The sequence below is a fragment of the Schistocerca americana genome, chromosome 5 (assembly GCF_021461395.2).
Source record: "Schistocerca americana isolate TAMUIC-IGC-003095 chromosome 5, iqSchAmer2.1, whole genome shotgun sequence".
NCBI classification, from domain to species: domain Eukaryota; kingdom Metazoa; phylum Arthropoda; class Insecta; order Orthoptera; family Acrididae; genus Schistocerca; species Schistocerca americana.
Window position 1 is genome coordinate 130,908,244 of NC_060123.1, and position 16,004 is coordinate 130,924,247.

The following is a 16,004-nucleotide window of genomic DNA, read 5'->3' on the forward strand; positions in this document are numbered from 1 at the left end:
CGTATGGGTTTCTATATTAAATTCTCCGTGTTTTTCTCTGATGTTTTTATTTACAGATACATTGTCTGCGCATGAACGACCTGATCTAAATCTATTTTTTCTTCCAAAATATAAGCTTCTGTGATATTCTTCATGCGGTTATTGATTACCTTTGAGTATAGTTTGTAGCAAGTGTTTAGAAGACTTATCACACGATAGTTTTTACAGTCATTACATTTTTCTTTTTTTGAAAAGAGAGGTTACTTCTGCTGTATACCAAGGATCTGAGATCTTGCAGTTCGTCCAACATTCTTTTATTAATTCTAAAAGTCTGTTATCCACACTCCATATTTAATTAGCTGCGCATTTATTCCATCTGTTCCAGTAGCTTTTCTGTTCTTCATGCCTTTAAAAGCCAGTTGCAGTTCGTTCATAGTAATTGGATCTACTGTTTCATTGTACATACTTTCTCCAGTGTCGTCTTCGGTCTTTCAAGTACATCACAAGTCTATACAGGCTGTATCATAATTAATGGCGTAAACGCATACAGTTGAAAGTACACGATCTAGAAGCAAAAAAGTCTCAGTAAACATGGGTCGAAAATGCATACCTTAAGAACTACTAGCAATTTTTCATCTTAGATGCTGTGATTAAATCGCTTTCCGCATTTTGGGAAGTGGTAATATGGACAAAAATAAGAAAAAAAATGTCCAGCAAATATGTGCTCTAAAACGCATACCTTAAAAGTTACGAGCACTTGATCATTAGAAGAGTTGGGTTTCAAAGTAGCAAAGCCGAACCTGTAATGACAGTTGCTTCTGTACAACTACACTACTAGCAGCCGAAGCACCTAATTTGTACGACTGGAGAGTGAGTGAGATGTGCCTCCTTGCCAGATATAGGTGTTCGTATGAATGAGAATTTGGTCACTCCCAAGGAAACGATGAAAACATAGTAGTTATGTCACATACGGTGCAACAAATGAAAGCAACAGTTTCATAATCACACAGTTTCTCTGTGCTCTGTCAAAACATACGTTTTTAACGTTCTTGAAGTTGCGTTCCGCTTTGGAAGTCTTGACTCTTGCAATTACTTTGTTGTAACATAGCTCACACCGTTTGTTTGTTGTTTTCATTTCTGTGAGACGTGTGTGTGGTATCTCGCCTGCTCTCACTATTCATCACATTTTCTTACGACGGTAATGAATCCGTATCAGATGAGTCACATTCTATAACCAGTGCATAGTATGATAACTGCAAAGACCACAGAAAGATAACAAACATTTCAGTGACCGGGCGGACACGCCATGACGTTATGGGGAAAAAAAATTGGCGTGAGGAAGTTTTGAACACGGCTCGCCCGCGTTGCAAATTACCACCAGGACCACATACCCAGGCCGCCGTTGCTAAATCCTTTTCCTCTTCATTGCACTTCCTGTTCTTGAACGGTTCGCCGTTTCTATTTCGCTTTTTTCGTAGTTCAGTACGCCTTCTTGCTGTTTTCGTGCTTGATCTGTGTTCAGTTTTTGACTGGCTATCCACTGGGTCATCTTTTCACTAAATCTGAAGGGTATGCGATGTAGGGTTCCTCTTTTCAGTACCAAGAAGTACCGATAAGTTTTCCGTGTCACTAGGTATACCAACCCCTGACTCCGCTCCATTATGAATGAGGCGCTGAGTTCTGTTCAGAGGAATTCTTCATGCAAGGGCTTTCTATAAGTCAAGAAACACATCAACCAGGGATCCACTACCTACTGCCTTCTACACTGCAGCACCAAAGAAACTGGTATAGGTATGCGTACTGAAATACAGACGTATGTAAACAGGCAGAATACGGCGCTGCGGTCGGAAACGCCTTTGTAAGACAACAAATGTCTGGCGCAGTTGTCAGATCGGTTACTGCTGTTATAATGGCAGGTTATCAAGATTTAAGTGAATCTGAAAGTGGTGTTATAGTCGGGGCAGGAGCCATTGGACACAGCATCCCCGAGGCAGCAGTGAAGTGGGGATTTTACCGTACAACAACTTCACGAGTCTACCGCGAATATCAAGAATCCGGTGAAACATCAAAATCTCCGACATCGCTGCGGCAGGAGAAAGACCCTGCAAGAACGGGACCAAGGACGACTGAAGAGAATCGTTCAGAGTGACAGAAGTGCAACCCTTCCGCAAATTGCTGGAGATTTCAATGCTGTGCCATCAACAAGTGTCAGATTGGGAGCCATTCAACGAAACATCATCGATATGGGCTTTCGGAGACGAAGGCCCACTCGTGTACCCTTGATGACTGCACGACATAAAGCTTTACTCCTCGTCTGGACTCGTCAACACCGAATTTGGACTGTTGATGACTGGAAACGTATTGCCTGCTCGGACGAGTCTGGTGTCAAAATGTAACGAGTGGATGGACGTGTACGGGTATGGAGACAACCTCATGAATCCATGGGCCCTGCATGTCAGCAGGGGACTGTTCAAGCTGATGGAGGCACCGTAATGCTGTGGTGCATGTTATGAGACCCCTGATACCTCTACGTACGACGCTGACAGGTGACACGTATGTAAGCATCCTGTCTGGTCGCCTGCATCCGCTCATGTCCATTGTGCGTTCCGATGCGCTTGGGCAATTCCAGCAGGACAATGCGATACCCCACACGTCCATAATTGCTACAGAGTGGCTCCAGGAACACTCTTCTGAGTTTAAACACTTCCGCTGGCCACCAAACTCTCCAGATATGAACATTGTTGAGCATACGTGGGACGCCTTGCAACGTGCTGTTCAGAAGAAATCTCCACCCCGTCGTCCTCTTACGGATTACTGGACAGCTCTGCAGGATTCATGGTGCCAATTCCCTCCAGCACTACTTCAGACATTAGTCGAGTTCATGCCACATCGTGTTGCGGCACTTCTGCGTGCTCGCGGGGGCCCTACACGACATTAGGCAGGTGTACCAGTTTCTTTGGCTCTTTGTATATTTGACGTGAATTACTACTTATAATACACTATGTTAAATTCTATTGCTAACCTAAGACATAAATAATCAACGTGTTTTTAATGGCAGGTAAGGACGTGGCTCTTAATGTATAGTATTTGTAGTCATTCTTAGTCTGTTAGCCTTGTTTTTGTTTCTCTCAACCAAACCCACTTAATTATAATATGTAAAAACCGCTGAGGATGCCAAAAACAATTAAGTGAAGTGAAACAAGTATGGTTCAGTAGCAAAACTAAAGCTCAGTTTCAAAGACAAGCGATTCTTTCCTAAAAGATCAATTTCTTGTGTTTGAGCTCCAGACGAAGACAGGAAATCAACCAGTACTTTTATTATACAGTATGGAAAAGGGTCAAGAAAGAAACACCATAACCAACGATTATTACCCAGCGCTGGGACTCGATCTAGTTAAGACTATCTTGCTAGTCTTATGAAGCTAGCCAGTGTGCTCATTATGGGAGAGGTCAGGCGGAAGGCTGGAAAGCTATTCTCCCACATGCTCCCTTCGACACCGCGCATATGGCAGTCCGAAAAATATTAGGCCCGGATCGGGATGGCGGAGGGAGAAAGGGGGGGGGGGGGGGGAGGCAAACCGGAGTATCTGGTCCGGGCCGTAATTTCAGAAGGCGCCAAATTCATATTCTTGAAGAAAAAAAAATCTTGTTTCACAAAGCGCCTAACATCCAGCGCACGTTTGTCTATTGATTATTCATATGATTTTGAAGTGCATACCTGTTGGTTTTTAATCATTTTTGGGCACATTCTAAGTTGATTTCTGAACAAACCATAAGTTGATTATCGAATGCGTGCATAGTGTACATGACGTCTCTGCCCGGTGAATCCTCGTCGCATTAGAAATAAAAAAACTTTCCTGCAAACGAAAGGGGACGCGGCTATACGAACTGAGCCAATAAACTAGAACGGGTGAATGTCGATCGCTGTTTGTTCATGTGGTTGATTGGGTGTGCGAGTGACAAGCGTTGTTATAATTATTAGCGAATTCCAGAGATTCAGACTACCAGAGTGGAAATAAATGACTAACAGGTAAGAAAGATTACATGTTATCTTCTCGGTGTATCCAAGAACATGAAATTTTGCCAGATCACTACACTACTCAGGGGCAGTTGTACAGTCCCCGGTTAGCAGCTGATTAAGTTCTATTATTGGAATAGCGCGGAAAACGCGTTGTACGAACACGTAACGACGCCCAACCGGAGAATATACGTGGGATAACTAAACCGCTGATCCTGGCAGAGCTAGTGAAGTTAATCAGAGAATAAATTTTGACAATGGTAGGAATAGTTACAGAATTAGTGATGACAAGATTGTTTGTTAGAAGGAGGAAGGAGAAGAAATGGAAACATCAGACAAATCACACGGAATAATATGACGGTGCCAAATGTATATAAAAATTTCGTATTACTTCTTTTCGACCTCATACTTGAGAAACTGGGACATATGAATGAATCGTGAAACCATTTTTAACACAAAACTTTTTGTTTAGTAGACCTAATAGGCATTTGATATTGACACTTTGCGAATTATATTCTGTCGTGCTATTTGTGTAAATGAGGTTGATAAAAATGACCGTTTCTGCCAAACAGTCTCGTTTATTTGGCATGTGTTACAATTGCTGCAATATTAGAATGGCCTATTTCGTTTTATCTAGCAGACGGCGATAAAGTAGACGTAATCAAATCGGGAAACCACACCAGTCTTGGGTACTATTCGTACTAACAACTTTTTCAGTCTTAGACGACGACATTTTGATTTTCATGTAGCAAAACGTTTGACGAACTTTGATGAGATAATAGATTCTTTCGAGAAAGGAAAGCACGCTGTGTAAAGCTGTAACAAGATTAGACAGAACAAAAATGCTAAGACCTAAGGATTGAAGAAATGTGTAATAATTTGCTTGTTTCTTGTTTTTACTGGTTTTATGTTTCCTGTATTTAATTTTATGTCACACAGAAAAGAAAATTAGCTACTAGGCAATAAAGAGTGCATATTTTCTGAAGAGTTCTTATTTTCCCGGTCACAAATAATTCCACTCAGTATTAATTGTGAGTTTTTTTTAAGGGGGAAAGGATGTCAAACCTACCGACTAAGAGCAGGAGAGGCCTGATGGCTTCCATTACAGAATATACATGTTTGAATTCCACAGAGTGAAATACAGTGACGTGCGACAGAAGAATGCTGTGTGAAGAGACATGGCACTGCACCTTGGCACACTTAAGCCCAAGAAACATGTCTCACGTTTCCTCGAACATAAATGTTTTAAATATCAAAAAGTCTTCATAAAGATGTGTCCTACAAAATGAACATATTTGTGAATAATCGATTTTAAAAAAAATTTTGACATCCTATCTCAAACTCACGGGGGGGGGGGGGGGGGGGGAGCGTCACTACCAAGTTTACCCCCGTTCGGAAATACCGTAGATCCGGGCCTGAAAATATTGTCTTGCTACTGAACTTTATTGTCGTTGAGTAGTGTTTCGTTTTTCGCCATTTAAGCACTCGATCTTATGATATTTTATTTTTCACTTATTTATATCTGTATGCTTTTGCTGGTTTTTTTTCGTTATCGTTTTTATTTTGTCAAAGACAGTGAACAATTCAATGACTGGTGCAGCACTGGCCCCTGGGATATATTTTCTGGCTCCACAGTGTCTTCAGATCGCAAGGTGGGACAGATGATTCATCGTGAGGCTAGTGAAACAGTAAGGAATATTATAAAATTATATGATCAAAAAAGACTTAGAGAAAGCTTTTGACAATGTTGACTGGAATACTTTCTCAAATTCTGAAGGTGGCAGGGGTAAAATACAGGGAGCGAAAGGCTATTTACAATTTGTACAGAAACCAGATAGCAGTTATAAGAGTCGAGGGGCACGAAAGGGAAGCAGTGGTTGGGAAGGGAATGAGACAGGGTTGTAGCCTCTCCCCGATGTTATTCAATCTGTATATTGAGCAAGCAGTAAAGGAAACAAAAGAAAAATTCGGAGTAGGTATTAAAATCCATGGAGAAGAAATAAAAACTTTGAGGTTCGCCGATGACATTGTAATTCTGTTAGAGACAGCAAAGGACTTGGAAGAGCAGTTGGACGGAATGGACAGTGTCATGAAAGGAGGATATAAGACGAACATCAACAAAAGCAAAACGAGGATAATGGAATGTAGTCGAATTAAGTCGGGTGATGCTGAGGGAATTAGATTAGGAAATGAGACTCTTGAAGTTATAAAGGAGTTTTGCTATTTGGGCCGGGTTCCCGGGTTCGATTCCCGGCGGGGTCAGGGATTTTCTTTGCCTCGTGATGGCTGGGTGTTGTGTGCTGTCCTTAGGTTAGTTAGGTTTAAGTAGTTCTAAGCTCTAGGGGACTGATGACCATAGATGTTAAGTCCCATAGTGCTCAGAGCCATTTGAACCATTTTTTTTTTTTGCTATTTGGGGAGCAAAATAACTGATGATGGTCGAAGTAGAGAGGATATAAAATGTAGACTGGCAATGGCAAGGAAAGCGTTTCTGAAGAAGAGAAATTTGTTAACATCGAGTATAGATTTAAGTGTCAGGAAGTCGTTTCTGAAAGTATTTGTATGGAGTCTAGCCATGTATGGAAGCTTTCGAAATGTGGTGCTACAGACGAATGCTGAAGATTAGATGGGTAGATCACATAACAAATGAGGAGGTATTGAATAGAATTGGGGAGAAGATAAGTTTGTGGCACAACTTGACAAGAAGAAGGGACCGGTTGGTAGGACATGTTCTGAGGCATCAGGGAATCACAAATTTAGCATTGGAGGGCAGTGTGGAGGGTAAAAATCGTAGAGGGAGACCAAGAGATGAATACACTAAGCAGATTCAGAAGGATGTAGGTTGCAGTAAGTACTGGGAGATGAAGAAGCTTGCACAGGATAGAGTAGCATGGAGAGCTGCATCAAACCAGTCTCAGGGCTGAAGACCACAACAACAAACAACATTATCAAAAAGCGAAGCAGGAAATTTTCAATATTGTACAGTGAAACAAGGTTATCTACGTGCTGCCTATTATGCTGGCGTATCAGTGTGACCTGTTACAAAAATTCGAAAAGTGGAAATTTTCATGGTTGAATCCCTTTTTGCTTCTGATAAAAAGTGTTCTAGATCTGAAGTATCTAAGTTTGCGATTACTTGGGTGTCGATGTTATAAGAGACACACTACATGCATGCAGACATCACATTTTCACTATGAGCTATACACAGTCGAGAAACCACCACGAATGACAATGTTTTAATGGGTGTGTAATGACAACAATGAGCTTTTCAGCGCCAATAAACTTAATTATACAACAGGCTACACAAATGAGGAATGTGGTCGGCATTATTCCGAAAGTATGAGTGTCGTGAAAGAATGTGGTGGTTAATTTGTTGATATGTATTGCTGACAAAGGCAGGCCAACATTCATGACAATCAAAATATCCACGGGTATGCTGCCGGTCTATAGTGTCCAACGGGCACAATATTTCGGCGATCAAACATGTCGCCATCATCAGGTGAACTGACGGACTGAGTTCCTGTGAACGTGCCGGCACGGAGACCCGTACGCTATGGCTGCTCAGAGGGAACTGGGTTCGGTCGCGGCGGCGGCCAATTTAAATACCCTCCGCCCGCGGCGCGCTCCCTCCGCCGTCCGCGCCCAGCGCCACGGTCGTGCGGTGGAACAGATTGCGACGGCGTCTGAGATGACGTCGGTGTGATGGCTCTGTCCGCCGTGGTCGTCACAACTATACGTCTGCTCGATTTACTCTTGATTAACCCGATCGCTGGTTCCCAAGCCTTGCTAAGATTATAGCCACAGTCACGGTTTATGAGGTCGTCATTGGTGCGAATTTCGATGGCCTCTCTAACAACGCTGTCCCAGTATCTCGACGTCTGTACCAGAATCCTCGTGCGGTCATACTCCATGGCGTGATTTTCCGACAAACAATGTTCAGCGACCGCCGACTTGCTCGGATACATCAGTCGAGTGTGCCTCTGGTGTTCACGGCATCGATCCTCGACGGTACGCATCGTCTGACCAATATACGACTTGCCACATTGACACGGAATCTGGTACACGCCGACCTTCCTCAAACCGAGGTCATCTTTGGCGCTCCCCACCAGTGCACGAGTTTTATTTGGAGGACAAAACACAGTTCCGACCCGGTGTTTCTTCAGAATGCGCGCGATTTTTCCCGAGAGTGCGCCTGTGTATGGAATAAATGCAGTGCCTACCTCCTCCCTCGTGACTTCATCCATCTCAACAGGTTGTGCTGCAGTGGTTGGGCGGAGAGCACGTTGAATCTGCCACTCTGAGTACCCATTTTTTCGAAATACAGTTCTCAGATGTTCCAATTCCTGGGGTAGACTCTCTGCGTCAGAGATAGTGCGCGCCCTATGTACTAGAGTTTTAAGTACCCCATTCCTCTGTGAAGGGTGGTGGCAGCTGTCTGCATGCAAATACAGATCAGTGTGCGTAGCCTTCCGATACACCCCATGACCTAGGGTGCCGTCAGCCCTTCTCTTGACCAAGACGTCAAGGAAAGGTAATTTACCCTCCGTTTCAGTCTCCATAGTGAATTTGATGTTGGGGTGTATGGAGTTTAGATGTGTAAGGAAGTCAAGGAGTTTATCCATACCATGTGGCCAGATGACGAACGTGTCGTCAACGTAACGGAAAAAGCAAGTAGGTTTCCATACGGATGACGACAGGGCTTCCTCCTCGAAGTTCTCCATGTACAAATTCGCTACCACCGGTGAGAGTGGGCTACCCATGGCGACTCCCTCCGTTTGTTCGTAGTATTCTCCATTAAAAAGAAAATACGTGGAGGTCAAGACATGCCTAAAAAGTTCAGTGGTCTTCTCGTCAAACTTCTGACTAATCAATTCTAGTGACTCTCGCAGGGGTACCCTCGTAAACAAGGAAAGGACGTCAAAACTCACCATGATATCTGACTCATCCAACCTGAAGCTATCAAGGCGTTTAACAAAATCCACGGAATTACGGATGTGATGAGGGCATTTACCCACATAAGGACTTAATATTCCCGTCAGGTATTTTGCCAACAAATATGTAGGTGCCCTGATGTTGCTGACAATGGGGCGTAATGGTACCCCCTCTTTGTGAACCTTCGGGAGTCCATATAGTCTAGGCGGTACCGGACCTTGGGGTAACAATTTCTTAGCGTCACCCTCCGGTAAATCTGCGTCCTTGAGAAGCGCCCTCGTCTTGTTCTCCACCTTCTTTGTAGGGTCAACGCTGATCTTCCGGTAGGAAACGTCATTTAGCAGGCTCTGCATCTTATCAGTGTAGTCCTTATGGGAGACAACAACTGTAGCATTGCCTTTGTCAGCCGGTAAGACAACAATTTCAGAGCGCTCCCTCAGATCACGAATGGCCGCCCTCTCTTTACTGCTGATATTTGACTTCATCGGCTTGGATTTCGTCAACGCACGACAAGTTTCACGACGTATTTCCTCGGCTGATTCTGGCGGAAGTCGAGCTGCAACCTGTTCAACAGCACTAACAATTTCTGCGACCGGAGTGAACTTGGGGGTGGGAGCGAAGTTGAGACCTTTCCGCAAAACCGAGACCGCATCATCACTCAACACCATGTCACTCAAATTGATGACAGTCTTGCACGGAACCTGCAGGGATGGTTTGTCAAGGAGACGTGAGAACTTAGCTGTTTGACGTCCCGTAGCCTTCTTATGGGCGGAATCAGCTGACACCCAAGTGACACCATCAATCCAATCCCAGGAACAAGAAGTGAACTTACTAGCCAGTTGCAAATGTAGTTTGAGTAATTCCTGTGAGATAAACTCAAGGCTCCGGCGGGTGAATTGCACTCTCTCACGTACCAATGCGAGGCTGGCTCGTTTCTTGATTCTCTTAGCTGCTGCAGAATCGATGTGATGCATAACCTTAGCAAAATTTGGAACAACATTCTCGGAACGACATCTCTTTAGAAAGGCAAGAGTACTTAGCAAACGACATCTACGGTGGCGCAACTTTTCAAATTTCTTCATGCTGCGATACATCTCCTCCCCGTAAAGGTGTATGATGTGATTCTTGAGTTTCTCCCGGCGTAATTGATAATCAAAATATCCACGGGTGTGCTGCCGGTCTATAGTGTCCAACGGGCACAATATTTCGGCGATCAAACATGTCGCCATCAGCAGGTGAACTGACGGACTGAGCTCCTGTGAACGTGCCGGCACGGAGATCCGTACGCTATGGCTGCTCAGAGGGAACTGGGTTCGGTCGCGGCGGCGGCTGATTTAAATACCCTCCGCCCGCGGCGCGCTCCCTCCGCCGTCCGCGCCCAGCGCCACGGTCGTGCGGTGGAACAGATTGCGACGGCATCTGAGATGACGTCGGTGTGATGGCTCTGTCCGCCGTGGTCGTCACAACTATACGTCTGCTCGATTTACTCTTGATTAACCCGATCGCTGGTTCCCAAGCCTTGCTAAGATTATAGCCACAGTCACGGTTTATGAGGTCGTCATTGGTGCGAATTTCGATGGCCTCTCTAACAACGCTGTCCCAGTATCTCGACGTCTGTACCAGAATCCTCGTGCGGTCATACTCCATGGCGTGATTTTCCGACAAACAATGTTCAGCGACCGCCGACTTGCTCGGATACATCAGTCGAGTGTGCCTCTGGTGTTCACGGCATCGATCCTCGACGGTACGCATCGTCTGACCAATATACGACTTGCCACATTGACACGGAATCTGGTACACGCCGACCTTCCTCAAACCGAGGTCATCTTTGGCGCTCCCCACCAGTGCACGAGTTTTATTTGGAGGACAAAACACAGTTCCGACCCGGTGTTTCTTCAGAATGCGCGCGATTTTTCCCGAGAGTGCGCCTGTGTATGGAATAAATGCAGTGCCTACCTCCTCCCTCGTGACTTCATCCATCTCAACAGGTTGTGCTGCAGTGGTTGGGCGGAGAGCACGTTGAATCTGCCACTCTGAGTACCCATTTTTTCGAAATACAGTTCTCAGATGTTCCAATTCCTGGGGTAGACTCTCTGCGTCAGAGATAGTGCGCGCCCTATGTACTAGAGTTTTAAGTACCCCATTCCTCTGTGAAGGGTGGTGGCAGCTGTCTGCATGCAAATACAGATCAGTGTGCGTAGCCTTCCGATACACCCCATGACCTAGGGTGCCGTCAGCCCTTCTCTTGACCAAGACGTCAAGGAAAGGTAATTTACCCTCCGTTTCAGTCTCCATAGTGAATTTGATGTTGGGGTGTATGGAGTTTAGATGTGTAAGGAAGTCAAGGAGTTTATCCATACCATGTGGCCAGATGACGAACGTGTCGTCAACGTAACGGAAAAAGCAAGTAGGTTTCCATACGGATGACGACAGGGCTTCCTCCTCGAAGTTCTCCATGTACAAATTCGCTACCACCGGTGAGAGTGGGCTACCCATGGCGACTCCCTCCGTTTGTTCGTAGTATTCTCCATTAAAAAGAAAATACGTGGAGGTCAAGACATGCCTAAAAAGTTCAGTGGTCTTCTCGTCAAACTTCTGGCTAATCAATTCTAGTGACTCTCGCAGGGGTACCCTCGTAAACAAGGAAAGGACGTCAAAACTCACCATGATATCTGACTCATCCAACCTGAAGCTATCAAGGCGTTTAACAAAATCCACGGAATTACGGATGTGATGAGGGCATTTAGCCACATAAGGACTTAATATTCCCGTCAGGTATTTTGCCAACAAATATGTAGGTGCCCTGATGTTGCGGACAGAGCCATCACACCGACGTCATCTCAGACGCCGTCGCAATCTGTTCCACCGCACGACCGTGGCGCTGGGCGCGGACGGCGGAGGGAGCGCGCCGCGGGCGGAGGGTATTTAAATCGGCCGCCGCCGCGACCGAACCCATTCCGAGCTACGATGTCTCTTGCGACTGTTGTGTGTTCTGAAGCTGAGGGTGTGGCGGATCGCCGCCTGGCGGAGCTAGCTTCGTCAGCGGCCCCATCCGGCCCCCCACCAACGACGACCCGGCCCATTCACCCGGACTCTGCGATGGCTCGTTCTTTGGACTCTGCACCTTCACCTGAGAGTGCTGCCTCATCCACTGGCGGCTTGCCGCCGACGCCGACCTCTTCTGCTGATTCTTCTGGGCGATGTGGCATCGATTCAGGAATCGATGCCGCCGCCCTTAGGCGGTTAGATAGGGCACATGGCGCGTCAGGGCCCCCTTCACGTGGGACCAGCCCGCGCGCGCCGAGGCAAAGGCAGGCTTCCATTTCCCTTCGTCCCTCGTCCGCTCTCGACATGCCGGACATTTCCGACGCTGTCAATGTGTCCGAGCATTCGGACTGCGACTCGCACTGCGGCGACATGGACGACAGCGACATCGCGGAGGGCCTGGAGGAACACCTCATCGCTCTCCGTGACGCTGCCGAGGAGGGGGAGTTCCCGTTTGACCCCGCTTTGGGAGCTCAGCGGTTTCTCTACCCCCACGCCGCTGCCGCCGACGCTGCCGACGACGTCATGCAGGTCGAGCAGGAGTCTCGCAAGAGGAAGCCTGCTGAGGCCTCCTCCGACTCTGAAGCCACCCCCACCGCCGCTGCCCGGGGAAAGAAGCAGAAGGCAGCATATGACGCGGAGGGATTCACCATCCCCCGCAAGACGGCGCCTCGCCGCCACCTTACCGTGCCGCCGACAGTCCCGGTGCACAACCAGTTCGCGCCGATTTCTGACGGCACGGCAGACACTTCCCCCCCTCCCTCCCAGCCCTGCCACCCCAAACCTCCACCGCCCCCTCCCATTCTGGTGGAATATCCAAAACCTTACATAACTCTCCGCCAACTCCTGGACCACATCACTACCTCTGACTACCGTGTGAAGCAGACAGGCGAAGACCTCTACCGCCTCTACCTCCAATCCCCCGTCGACCTCAAGAAGGTCATTCATACTCTTGGAGAAGAGAACATCGGCTGCTCCATCTCCCCACAGAGGTCGAGACGGCTCCGGGTTGTAGTCCGCGGCCTCCCTTTTAAATATGAGGCCGACGACCTCCGGGAGGCGCTGCTTGCCCTCAACATCACCCCTGCTGTCATCTCCCGTGTCGTCTCTCCCCGCACCAAACTCCCCACCCCCCTTTACTTTGTCTCTGCCGACGACACACCAGAAAATAGAGTCCTCCTGACTCTCCCTGCCATCGACCGCTGTTCGGTCACCATCGAGAAGCCCCGTTCTCGGCGCCTCATTCTCATTTGCTACCGGTGCCAGGGCCTGGCGCACTATGCGAGTGATTGCACTCGTGCAGTGCGGTGTGTCAAGTGCGCCGGTGGACACGAATCCACCTCCTGCTCTAAACCTCGGGAAGTCCCCCCCACCTGTGCTCGCTGTGGTGGCGCCCACACAGGTAACTACCAGGGCTGTCCCAAAATTAAGTCGTTTCGCGCCCAGCAGCGACGCTCTGCGGCCCCTCCTTCCCTCGTGGAGCGCCGCGGAGTTGGCTCTGCAGGCCCCACTGCATGGTCATGTCCACCTGGCCCATCTTCCCTCCCGCCCTCCCGCACCCGGCCGTCTCCCGCACACTTCCCGTCCCTCCCCACCCCCCTCCTCGCCACCCCCATTCCCCCTCCTGACCTCCCCCCCCACTCCCCCTACCCCCACCCAGCCCCATTCACCCCAGCTCCCACCCAGCCCCCTCCCCTCCTTCCCCGTGCCAATCCTGGTCCTTCCCCCCACCCTCTCCCCTCCACCCCTGTCCCCCCGGTCTTTGGAGACCTTATCTCCAGTGTCGTGGACGCTTTGACGTCTGCGATCACTGGAGCCCTTGACGCCCTCCTCCATTCCATTCCCCAACAAATTGCAGCCGCCCTTTCCCACTCCCTCTCCCCCATCACCGCCACCCTCCCCACCCCCCGTCATGGCTGTTAGACTCCATGGCCTCACCGTCCTCGTCTGGAATGCCAATGGCATCCACCGCCAGCAAGGGGAATTCCGGCAGTTTCTGCTTGATGAAGGGGTCGATATCTGCCTCCTCACTGAGTCCCATCTTAAGCCGGGGGTCAGTGTCCGGGTCCCCAATTACTGCTGCTACCGGACTGACCGCCTAACCGCCTTTGGCGGAACCGCAGTGTATGTCCGCGCATCCCTCCGCCACCACCCGATTACTCTCCCCGCCCTTGCCACCCTTGAGACCACCGGCGTCGTCGTGCACACTGTGCGAGGCCCTATAACATTTTTGGCCCTTTACCGTCGGCCCTGTGGCCTCCCCCATGCCCCTGACTTCGCCACAGTCCTATCTTTAGGCGGCGATCTCTTCGTTGGGGGCGACTGCAACGCCAAGCATACTGCCTGGCACAGTCGCCTCACCAACACCCATGGCCGTCGCCTCCTTCGGGTGGTCGAGGCCCATGGTGCCCGTATCGTCAGCCCATTCGACCCCACCATCTTCCCCCATCGTGGCCCTCCGGATGTCCTCGACATCGCCCTCGTCAAAGGTCTCCCCCTCCCTATTGACACCACCACTCGAGCCGCCCTAGCCTCTGACCACGTCCCTGTCATCTACTCCATCGACCTTGTCGGGTCTCTGGAGCCCCCCCGTGCCTCCTTGGACTTGCGGGGCATAGACTGGGACTCCTATCGGCGGCGCGTCGAGGCGGCTCTGCCCACTATCCCCGACGCCGCTAGGGTGGGGGCTGACCTCACCCTCGCGCACTTCACGGATGCTGCCGTAGCCGCTGCCGTTGCTGCCACCCCTCCCCATCCCCCTCATCCTCCCTCCCACTTGCGTCCTCTACCCCCGGCCATCCGTGCCCTTATCACGACTAAGAACTGGGCCATCCGCGACTGGCAACGCACTCGCAACCCTGCCACCAAGCGGCAAGTGAACCGAATGCAGCGCGAGATACGGGCCGGCATTCAGGCCCATCGCAATGCTGCCTGGGAAGCAAAGCTCTCTGCTCTCAATCTCCAAGACGCATCTGCCTGGCGCTTGGTCTCTCAGTTCCTCCGGACGCGTCCCCGTCTTCCCCCCCTCCTGGTCGGTGCTGAGACTGTGTGCGATCCTGACGCTAAGGCCAACGCCTTGGCTGACGTTTTCGCGCGCAGCTTCACACCGGTCGATGATCCCATCGACCCCGCCCACGTCCGCCTGGTCACGGCTCATGTCCACCGGTTCCTCGGCACCCATGACCCTGACGACTTCATCACCCCCGTCACCGATGAGGAGGTCACCCGGGAGCTTCGGTACCTGCATCCTCGGAAAGCTGGCGGCCCTGACACCTTGACCAACCAGCTTCTCAAACAGCTTCCCCCGCCCTCTGTCCCCATCCTTACCTCCACCTTCAATTCCATCCTTTCCACCGGGCAATTCCCTTCCGCTTGGAAACATGCGGAGGTGATTGCCATCCCTAAACCTGGTAAAGACCCTCGCTCCCCTTCCAGCTATCGTCCCATCAGCCTCCTTCCCGCCCTCTCCAAGCTGTTTGAGCGGCTGTACCTCAAGCGAGTCCTAATACATGTCGCCCGGGAGCGCGTGCTCCCCGACGTTCAATTTGGCTTCCGCCGTGGCCATGCTACCACACACCAGCTTCTCCACCTCGTTGAGGAGGCACTGGACGCCATCGAGCGTCGGGAGTACTTCGGGGCCATCTTCCTCGACGTCTCCCGGGCCTTCGACTCAGTCTGGCATGAGGGACTGCTGTACAAGCTCTTTCAGCATGGCTTCTCCACCTCCCATGTCCGTCTCATCGCCACATATCTCGAAGGCCGTACTTTTCATGTCCGAATCCCGGGTGGCACCTCCACCAGGCGGCGCATCAGGGCGGGCGTACCTCAGGGGAGTGTGCTCGGCCCTGTCCTGTACAGCCTTTTCACGGCCGACACGCCCACCACTCCGCGGGTTCATCTCGCCCTGTATGCTGACGATACGGCTGTTTATGCTCGCTCCCGGAGCAAGGCCCTCCTCCGACAGCATCTCCAATCAGCCATCGACTCTCTCATGGAGTATGCCAAAAAATGGCGCCTGGCATTTAACCCT